We start from the raw sequence: 11,925 nt of genomic DNA, 5'->3' as shown, positions 1-11,925 counted from the left end.
GCGGCGGACACATTTTGAGTTGGCCAATCTTTTCTTCCTCGAAATCTCGGAGCATAAGATCTTGACACCTTTACACGAACATGAGTACCATCTATGGCCCCTAAACAATCCTAAACATACAAACATGATAAAAGTCTAAATTTGTTATCATCCTTTCATCAAAGAACATGTACGGTAGTTTTTAAATCAATACCTTAAAGTACAGGTAAAATCGATTGTTGTTCAAGAGATATGGTTGAACCTCATTTCCTGAGGGTTAAATTAGAAATTCAGATTCCAAATTTATAACTGCATCCAACACATTATGAAAGTGTCTGCTAACCGTCGAACTCGAGCGATGAAAGAAAAATGCGACACTTCGATTCTTAACATTATGGCCAATTATATGAAGAAATTGAGCCACTTGTTGCTCCACTGTCGACCAAATGGCGTCCTTAACTAACCCAGTTGATCTTACTCTTTCACAAAGATTAATAAATGCCTCTGGACCCATCCTAATAATGTCGTGACACCGATTAGTGTGCACAAGATATGACATTAATTTCTCCCTACGACGATCTCTTTCTGGTAGGGAAATGCCTACACTACTGGAATCACTCCAGTTCATTTCCAAGATACTCAACGCGTGTGCAACAATGCATAACATTGTTACAACAGCCATTGCAGTGGTTATTTCTAAGTGTCTTCGAATAACTGAGATAAAATTGAAGTTTATGCCAACCACATCATCATCTATATCTTCACACTCCAAATACGAAAAATCTAATTCTTCTTCCATCTATAATTACTTAACCAAATATACATACTATAAATAACATCGTACATTCATATATTCATTAAACAAACCTCATTCGTACGATCATACATGATATCTTCATATAATAAATAATTATTATACATTAATACATTAAATAAATATTATACATTAAATAAACATAATACATTATTACATTAAATAAACATAATACATTATATATTCATATAATCACTTATAAAAAAGAAAAAAACATAATACATTATATATTCATAAATCTAATTCTTCTTCCATCTATATTTACTTAATCAAATATATACAATTTAACAACTTAATAAACACAACTCAAATGAACGGTATCAATAAATTCAAATATTCATATAATCATATCCTAATTAAAATAATTCATGCATTCATCTAATAATTATACAAAATACATTAAATATATTCAGTACAACAACCACACATTCATTCCTATTAATTAAATATAGCAATGTCATACATACCTCTTGAAGACAACGATGATCCTTTCAAGCAAGCAAGATTTCGAACAATACTCAATAGGCTTTCAAACAAGATTCCAAGCAAAAATTCGACCAATATTCAGTACGCAGTGACAGTAAGATCCCAATAAGATAATAATCCAAAACCAACCTGTAAAAAAAATGACATAAATATGTTATATGATATAACGCTTAAAAAAAATTATTCAAAATTTTGTACAATACCTACCTCCAGAGAGGGACTCCTTTGTCAATTACTATGGCTTTTTTGGCTTCAATGTGAACCAGACAAACAATATAGATTGTAGGCAGTTTGCTCCAAATCTTGATAATTACAATATTTTTGTGGACAAGGCAATTGCATGATAAAGTGGTTTAGATGGTGAAGAACATCTTCATTTGCATCAATGCTTACACCAAATTATAATGTAATGGCAGTGAGGTCAGTCACAGATTCTTCTCCTTTTTTTGAAGAAGATATATTCAAATCTCAATTTTCCTTCAAGCCTAAACCAAACGTATGAACATATTTCTAATTATTATCAAATAAAATGATTGAACAATGCACAGTAACCATAAATAATGTTTCCAACTTACATAAAAATGGATCAGCTTGCCACTTAACTCAACGTTGCAACTCTATCCACCAAATTCACAACCCACCCTCACCATATCTTGTTTTCAAAAACTGGAAATGGAATGAGAACATGTTAACAAGAGTTTCTTACACTGCCAACCACACAACAACTTCTTTGACTATCAACAAAAAAAGGTTACACATAATACCAATTAAACAGAGTAATGATCTTTATGAGTGTCCACCACCTTCCCTAGCCTACAGACCACAAAAATATGGTCCACCACCTTGCGATGCTCTTTTCTTAGGAACAATGAAAGCAATGAGGTTAGGACCGTGATGACATCTCCCCTGCCCTATGAGCAAACCATTCAAAGAAAGTGAACAAGAGAATCAACCCAAAAGAACATAATACCGTCATTTTTAAGAACTTTTTTACATGTTTCTTACCTAGCTCGAGGGTGCTTCACCAAAGTCCTTCACAACGAACGCCAGGAACTGGACAAAGCTTCACCTGCAAAACGGAGCTCACGTACAACTCTTTCACCTGCAACACACAAAAAAAAAAAGGGTTAGGGTGCTGCAACAACTCCTGCTGGTTGCGTCCACTGTGGTCATTCTTCTTCTTCGTCAGTGTCGTCCATGGATATCGTCATGTCGACCTCCTGCAAGGAGTGCTCCGACCTCCTCATGTCCTCAACGATGTTGACGCCCACCACGCGCAACATCAACCATGTTCACAACAACACATGGAATGGAGGCTGCATGGATTCGAACATGATAACACACATCTTCAATCTTCAATGTTGTGACGGAGCAATGAACGAAAGCATCGCCAACCGGTGACTGCAACCGGAAACAACCCCTCGCTGCCATCCAAAAACGAAAGGTGGAACCGGATACACGAACTTGTATCCGGATAACCTCCCTTAGCAGAACGTTAAAAACCCTGGATCCGGATATAGGAAGTTGTATCCGGATAAGGGTCCCTTGCCATTCATGTTCAAAATGTGGATCCGGATATGTTAACACTGTATCCGAATCTTCCTTCACGACAAATTTCTTCCCCCCCATTTCTGCATCAGTTCTTCTTCTTCCTCATCATCAAGCTTCTTCTTCGTCATCCACTATCTATAACCACACGTCTTCCACCTTCAAAAACCACAAGACAGAAACATTACCTCTCCAAAGCTCCCACTCTGTGTTGCTCTTCACCACACACACAGAAACTCTTCGCGCAAAGCACCACACACTCTCCAAGTTCTTACACTTGATCTAAACACACAACCATCAGTTTTAATACACACACCAAACTTATACGTTAACACACTCTTTTATTAATGGTCTCAGACCTTGTTTTTCAAATTCAAATAAGGGTTCTCTCCTTTGCAGTGAATGGTTGCGTCAACCAGGGAATCTCCCAACGAATCTCCCTAGCTACGCACCAGCTATGGACTGAAAAGAGACCTGGAAAGGCCGAATAACCATGGCCAGGACACTGCATACTGAAAAATCACATGGGCAATGGCAAACGAACAGTGCTATGGTGAAAGTTCTCGTGAAACAACAATGCTTGTGTTTTTATATTTCAGCTGATACAATGCATTTTTGTTTTTTAATATTTACTTTAATATTAGGGTTTTTTATTATTATAAGGGGGTTGGAATTGTGAAGATTGGCACAGGGCATTTAGGTCTTTTAAGTATAAATCAGCTCAAATATTTGCATATTGGAGAGATGGTGGAAACAGTGCAAAGTATCCAAAATCCACTCAAATCAGCGCTTTTTCGTTCTCTCAAATTGGCAGAAGCGAACACGATTTTAAATTTAATTTGTGCTCGCAAATTCGCTTGAACAGTGTTATCTGTTCAAGCGAACACAGTGTTATAGTATGTGCGATGCAAGCACGGTTCCTGCAATGTTTATCATAAGTTATCTTCCAAACACAATAACTAGTACGTACATGGAAGAACTCTTTTGAAGAGCTGTAGCGAGAAGCATGTCAATGGTCAAATAACTCACGATTGGGTCATCCAGCTTGGCGAGGTTGAGCAGACCTCAAAGATGTTTTTATGATCCTAGCTTGGACTTAAAAGGGTCTGCTAGATAAAAGTCATGTTTTCTAGGTTTATTTATGCTGGTGAACTTGCCTAGCACGTCGGTCCTGTCATTTTCCTCTTTTGGGATATGGTTGATTTCGAACTTATCTAAATATTTTGTGAGGTTTTTCATCATGAGAAAGTATTTCTACAAAGAGAGCTTTCTAGCTTAATAACTTCCCTTGATGTTGGAAGTCCCATATCGACTAGAGATAAGGCCAAATTATAATATATAAGTGAAGTGTAAACCTCACCTTACAAGCCGGTTTTGTGAGGTTGAGTTAGACTTACAAACCCACTTTCTAATACTTGAAATGGCCTGTGACTAACTGGGAGTCACTGTAGTAGCGAAGCTTTCTTACTCCTAGCTCATGAGCTAGTCGCAATTTGGCGTTCAAGACATCGTATTTACCCTGATTGTTAAAGGCGTTGAAATTAAACCGGATTGTCTCTTCTAAGATAAGGTTGTCATGTCCTTCTAAGATGATGCATGTGCCATTGTTTTTTTTATTAGAGGACTCATCGACGCAAAAGGACCATTATGCGAGCTATTCCCCTTTGGTCGGGAGCTCGTAAGGAAATCAGTGAGAAACTATGATTTTATTGGTCCCCTGTTTTGGTAGGTTAGCCCAAATTCGAATGACCATGCCATCATGCGCCCTACTGACTCGGGTTTCTGCAGGCTTTGCTTGATGGGATAGTCTACACAGACACAAATGTTGAAACTGTGAAAACATTGTCATAGCGGACGAGCAAAAAAGATCAAAGCCAAGAAGCGTTTTTCTATGGTTTAATATCGCTCTTTTATGGGTTGAAGAGTCTATCTTGTGAAATATACTGGGTATTGCTTTTTATCTCCCTCCATGACAAGGATTGGGCTTATCGCTGAGTGTGATATCGACTGGTACAATGACAAGGGTTGGTTAGGTTGAGGATCGTTGAAGACAGAAGGTGTTATAGCGTCCCTCTTTAAGTTTTGAAACAAAGTTTCACATTCCTTGGTCTAAACGTAGTCTTGAGCCCTTTCAAGATTTCGAAGAGGGTTTTCACCTTTTATGTTAGGCATGGTAAGATGCGGATTAGAGAGACCAACCTATCATTCAAACTTTGGATCTCTTTCAGGTTGGTTGGGATTCTGATGTTGCACATTTTTTTGGGTTGACCTCTATCCCTCACGAGGTTATCATGAAGCCCAAAACCTTTCTACCACCTACACCAAAGAAACATTTTTCCAACTTTAATCTTATGTTATGACTGTCTACAGGTGTGTTGGATGGTCGGTTGCAATGACGAATTTGACAATCATATCATTCACATAAACCTTCATTATTTTTCCATGGTATCGACAAACACCTTGTCTAGCATACATTGATACATTGTACCAATGTTCTTCAAACCGAAAGACATGACCTTGTAGTAGAAGTTGGTCTCTCCTATAATGTAGGTTGTTTTCTCTTCCCGTTATAGGTACATTCAAATTTGATTGTACCTTGAGTATGCATCCAGGAAACTCAGTAAATTGTATCCCGTAGTGCTATCTGCAAGCCAATCAATATTGGGTAGTGGATATGTGTCTTTTAGGCATGTATATTGTTGAGGTGAATGTAATCAACACACATGTGAAATTTGTTGTTGGCTTTCTTTACCATAACGACGTTGGCAAGCCATGTAATACAAGTGACTCTTTGATAAATTCCACTTTGAGTAGTGTTGTTACCTCTTTGTTAATGAAGGTGTTCAATGTTCTTCTTTGAGCTTTCTCTTTTTTTGGGCCACAAGTTTGACCTTTGGAAGGATGTAGGTGGTGGCATAGGAATGTGGGATTGATGCTTGGCATGTTAGCCAAACACCAAGTGAATAGATTATAATTTTGTTTGAGGACTTATATTATCTGATTGTAAACCAACTCATCCATGTTGTCACTGAATTTGGTGACTTGGGATGATAAGTTTCCCAAGGTGCATTTTTGCATAGGCTCATCAAAACAAGGTTGGCTATCATTTGGAAACTTGGTCCTAGGGTCGAGATCATGGGCATTGTCGTTTGGGTAAGCTTTAGTGATATGGAAACATTGATTGACATGATTACATCGGTTCCCAGGTTTGACTTTATCTACAACGAGGTAAGTTGTTATATTATTTTTGGTTGGGGTGACACGTTGGTGCATACCGAATTGTTTAGGGGTACATATGGTACTACCTTCATGTTGAGGGTGTAATAGGTCCTTGCCTTTTTTAAATCCGTCTTGCGGTGATAATGGTCGAATAATCCTTGGCCAGGAACTTCATGGCCATATATGAGAGGAGGACACATCGACTTCAAGCTTGTTCAGTGTTTTTCATCCAATCAAGATGTTGTAAGACATGTCTTACTCCACTGTAAGGTATCACACCATTACAATGTGATAGGTTTTAGGTATTTCGAAGGTCGCCAACAAATTAATGTACCTTTTGGTTTAGACCCATTCTCTAGCCAAACCGAGCAAAGGTTTTCAAGTTGACAGGGGTGTCCAAAGCAAACTCGAAGTAGATGAAGAAGAGGCAATGATTACGAACTCTGAACAAGTGTAAAGATTACTTGAAAAAAAGTGAGAATGCAAAGAATGCTTAAAATGGAACGAGAACAAAGAAATAAATCAAGTATAAAAGCAAGGAGTTTGAAACGAAACAACTTTCAGTCATGCAACATTTCCTTCTCGCATGTAACTCTTGATGTTTCATTCCCTGAATCCAACTTAAATTGTTCAGATGTAGTCACATTAGCCTCGTTCAAAATCATTTAATGTGAAACGACATTTTACATTGTAGGGAAATTATTGTGATGTTTCAAAAAAAGTCCCTCATTAATGCATCATTGTCCTTGATAAAGTGATCACCAAGTCAGCAACACGAAACAAAGTTTGCCCAAGTTGGTAGCACTGAGCTTGTCTAAGTCAACAACACAAAACAAAGTTTGCCAACGCACGAAACAAAGTTTGCCTACGCACGAAACAAAGTATGGCCAAGCCGGCAACACAAAACAAAGTTCGTCCAAGCTGACAACACTAAGCTTGCCTAAGTCCGCTACACAAAGCAATGACTACCTTAAGTTGACAACACTCATACAACCAGACCAAATAGTCATTCCACCTATAAATCTTAAAAGTCAAGCACAACCCAACCAAGAGGTCATTGACAACCATGACAAGCACCTCTCATATATTAATCAAATTTGCAAGACTGAGGGAGCTTATGTACATATTCAGTCCAATAAATGTGCTAAAGAATTTGGTCTAGTAAGGCCTAATATGTCTCATTGTCTTGGAACAACCCAAAATAGGGGGAAATATTCACATTTTAATGGTAATCATGACTAATCTCACCATTTTTATATTATTATTGTTATTTATGGTAAGGTACCAAGTTATTATTTTTATTATATTATTAACGATAAGTCTTTATTTTACTCATATTATTTGATAGCACATTACCATTTTTAATAAATGGATCTAAGATCCAAAAAACTCTATAAATACATTTAGTATTCCTTAAGGAATGCACTCTCTCACAATCGTATTTATTCTCTTTTACTCATAAAAATTCAAACTCTCTTACTAATTTGAGCGTCAAATAATCTTTTGCAAGTGAATCTCTCTTGTATTCCAACCCTCAAAGAACACATTATATTCTTCATTTCGCTCAGGTCCTGCCACTTATCATAAAAAGCACACTGAAATCCCGATAAAAGCAATATCATTTATATTAAAAGACAAATAATTTTTTTAAAAATGATTAAAACATAAAATAAAACAATTAAACACAGGGAAAAAGAAAATAAAACTACACAAAATTAACATACACACAATTAACAAGAGATGTCACAAATGATAAATATAAATTATTATGTGATATTAAAATAGTGTGACGGTTTTTGTCCTCAGTTCTAAAAAATATCATGAATTACAGAAAAATCTAATAACATTAACCGATATTTGGATTAGATTTCACATATCTCCTTTTTCTTTCTTTATATATATATATATATATATACATTAATAATTAGTTGTTAATTTGTTTTTTGAATTTGCTATTGTTAGATTAAAGGTTCAAGCGAATACAAAATCATATAAAAATTAATAAAATTATAATCATAGAAAATATAAAATAATGTCATATATTCACAATAAGGAAACAAAATTAAATTGATCTTATTTGAGTCTAACAAAAAGAAATTGAGTGAAATACCTTGCAATTGACTGTATTTTTTTATATAATCGAGTTTACATTATTCATACCAAAGGATGGGACTAAACCTAATAAGCCATTCAAAAGTCCTTAACACGCATTGCTTTTTAACACTGTACTCTTTTTGTGATTTCCTTGCTGCGTAGAGACAAAAAGAGGAGCATTAAAAGCAATGCTGAAAAGGATATCTCTGGTTTAAATTCTAACATTTTCCTACAGAGAATGCAGAAAGTGACAGCAAGGTATCTTAGTTGTAAAGTTGGTGCCATTAGGCAAATTGATCAAAGAGACATCTTTTGCATTTGGGGCACTTGAGATCATTCTCATTCACCATTACATACATCCTAGTATCAACAAGGAACTGATTTCATGATTGTTGGAGTTTCCAAGATTGTTGTTTTCTTGGTTGAGTTCAACAGTCACACATGACTTTGGTGAATCTGGTGCCGACTCAATTCTATCACCCATGATTATGTCTCTTCGTTTTTTCACTTTAGAAAATAGAAGCAAAATGAATATACGTGTACCTTATAGTCTTGAAATATCAATCTAAAGGTAATTCAAGTTGTGGAGGAAAAAACATAACTAAGCTAATTATTTAGATGAGAATGGTATAGAAAGCTCCAACACCAACCTCGAGTGATATGCTTTGAAGAGTGCTACATTATGTCCTTTTTATAGGAAAAAAAAAAGGAAGGAGTTATATTGTTAAGTTATTATTTTTCTAGAGATGGAATTAAGAGTTCAAAAACTAAAATATAATTAAAAATTCATGTAACTTATTATCTTATTCTTTTTATAAGAATTTAATTCATTTATATTATTATTTATGACTCGTATTGATTAGTGAGAGAAAAAATCAATAAATATTTAAGATAATTCGACTTTCATAAATAATCATTTATTAAGCGTAACCTTCGGATAAAAAGATGGCTTCATTAATTTCTTTTAATTATTCGTTAAGACATGTGAGGAGGTTGTATCGCATAGTGTGAAAAGTAGGAAAAACAAAAGAAAAAAGAATCAGACAATTCATTTGTGAAGATAATCTGATCTGACAAATATTTTTGTAATTTGAGTATTGAAGATTTTTCCTTCTTTAACTTAATTTGAAAAATATATATGTAATTTTTGTGATAATCGGAGGTACTTATCTTTTTAGGTTGTATAATTTATTTTTACTTCAAAATGTAATAAAAACACATATTCAGAATAAATATTCATATAAGAGTTGACAACATATTTGTATTAAGATATTTGGTGGATATTTAAGCTTTAGTTTGAATCCGTATTTGAATGAAAGTTATACTTGAGGCATATTCTCTTATGATAAACATTGAAAATAAGTTTAAATCTTTGTATCGTACGTAGTGTTTGTAGGAAAATTTCAAGTGTGTTCTCTTATTTTAAATTGTCTTAGTTGAGTTCATTTTTTTTAAAAATTAAGTCAATTAAGTGCTTGCCGTTAAGTTTTTATAGACGACGTTAATAGATGTTGACGTGGTGCACACATAATATGTTGATGTATATGTCTTATATTACATGAAATTTGTTATTAAGTCTTGTATAAGTGTTATATGACATGTTATTTTATATTATTTAATTGTTCAGATTAGGAGATTTTTAATGAAATAGGCTTAGAGAAAGGAAATTAGGGATTTGATCAATGTGAGAAGACGAACTGAAATCCTAGAGAGCATTCTCTTCAACTCCGATGAACCACTCATTTGCACCGAACACGACCCAAGCAGAGGATGGTTCATTGGATGACTAGGTTGAAAAGCTCAAGGCTGGAAGTTATGACGAGTCGTGAGGACCCCTCGGCCAACGGTGACGGTGATGGTTGTTGATGGTGGTGAGTGACAATGATCGGTTTGTGGATGATGGTTACTTCCCAAAAGATGAATGTTGATGGTGGAAGATGGCGATTTGGGATTGTCTACGATTAGAGTTCGCGTTCTGCCATGGTTGCAATGGATTGAGGTTGGTTTGATTTTTCTATTTTGCAGGTTTCTCCTCTATTACAGACTTTTGCTCTTCTTCTTATAAATCCTTTCATTTCTTTCTTTTTGCTTCACTTCCACCTCTCATGTTTCTCCTTTTGACTCCTTTCTTTCAGTCTAGTTTCTTTTCTTTTCTTTCTTTTTCCATATTTCTTTTCTACATTAGCCTCTCCCTTTCAATTCTAGATTCTTTCTTCCTTTCATTGCTAAAGCACCGAAAAGGAACAAGAAAAGATAAAAGAACTATAGTAACAAAATTTTTTATTATATATATATATATATATATATATATATATATATATATATAAGAAACATTATTGAGTCTCGCCTCAACCTGCTCCAACGTAACCTTTTCCTCTTCCGCGCCATCATACCCCTGCTTGTTCGTCACTCCCCCGACACCACTATTCTCNTCCTTTCATTGCTAAAGCACCGAAAAGGAACAAGATCAGATAGGAAGACTAAAGTAACAAAATTTTTTTATATATATATATATATATATATATATATATATATATATATATATATTATGTTTCGTTGAGTCTCGCCTCAACCTGCTCCAACGTAACCTTTTCCTCTTCCGCGCCATCATACCCCTGCTTGTTCGTCACTCCCCCGACACCACTATTCTCACTAAAAGCCTTTGAAGAAAACAAAATCCCTAAATTTTAACATCAGAAAAGGATTATTTTTCAATTTGATATTCTAGAGTGTAGGAAATGGTGGGATGGAAAATTTGAATCGAGGTGTTTATCTCCTGTGCTCGTCTTCTCTCCTATGTTCGTCTCCTGTATTCACTGATCAAATCCCTAATTCCCTTTCTCTAACCTTATTTACTTAAAAAATTTCTAATCCTAAGAAATTCCTAACATTACTAATTCAATTTTGTGCCACGTCAAAAAATGTTAGTTTAAAGAAAAAATTTCACGTAAGTTTTACATCAGCACATTAAGTGTGCACAACGTCAGCATCTGTTGACGTCGTCTGTTAAAACTTAATGGAGATGGCTTAATTGAATCAATTTTTCAAAAAATTTGGACCCAATTGAGACCGTTTGAAACAAGAGGACCCTCTTGAGATTCCCCTACAAATACGAGAATCGTCTGAGGGTTTAAACCTTGAAAGTATGTCCCACATCATAAAATTAAGCTTAATGAATAGTATAACTTTCTTACAGTCCTTGGCTCCCCAAAATAATTTCACATGCTCGTTAATATATGTTTTTACTAGAATCCTGAACATGGACGTTCTAACAGGTGGTGAGATCTCAATGAATTGAAGAATCCTGACGAGTACTCCTTGAGGGTTGGAAGAAGATCCACCTGCAAAAAACTATTTGATGCTTAAATTAGTAAAAGAGTTAAGTTTTTTTGAGTAAGAAAGAATGAGTATGAGTGAGTGAGTATTTCCTAGGAAATACCATATATATTTACAAGGCTTTTGGGCCTTAGGATCCATGTGATAAAAATGATAATATGATATCAAATAAAATCAATAAAATAACAACTTACCTCAAATATATAATAATAATAACAATGTAACACCTTACCATAAATAATAATATGATAACAATATTATTGTATAATCAAATTGATGAGATTTGCCATAAATACCATTAAATATCTACTCAATAAACATGCTTCTAATTGTTATAATAAGATAAGGCTTAAAGGGCCTTATTGGGCCTCATTCCTTAGCAAATTTATTGGGTTGAGTAGGTACATAAGCACCTCTAGCCTCAAGAGTTTGATTAGAATACGAGAGGT

The sequence above is a fragment of the Vigna radiata genome, unplaced genomic scaffold, assembly GCF_000741045.1.
Source record: "Vigna radiata var. radiata cultivar VC1973A unplaced genomic scaffold, Vradiata_ver6 scaffold_7, whole genome shotgun sequence".
NCBI lineage: Eukaryota > Viridiplantae > Streptophyta > Magnoliopsida > Fabales > Fabaceae > Vigna > Vigna radiata.
The sequence above is the reverse complement of the archived record's forward strand: the minus strand, read 5'-3'. Positions refer to the sequence as shown.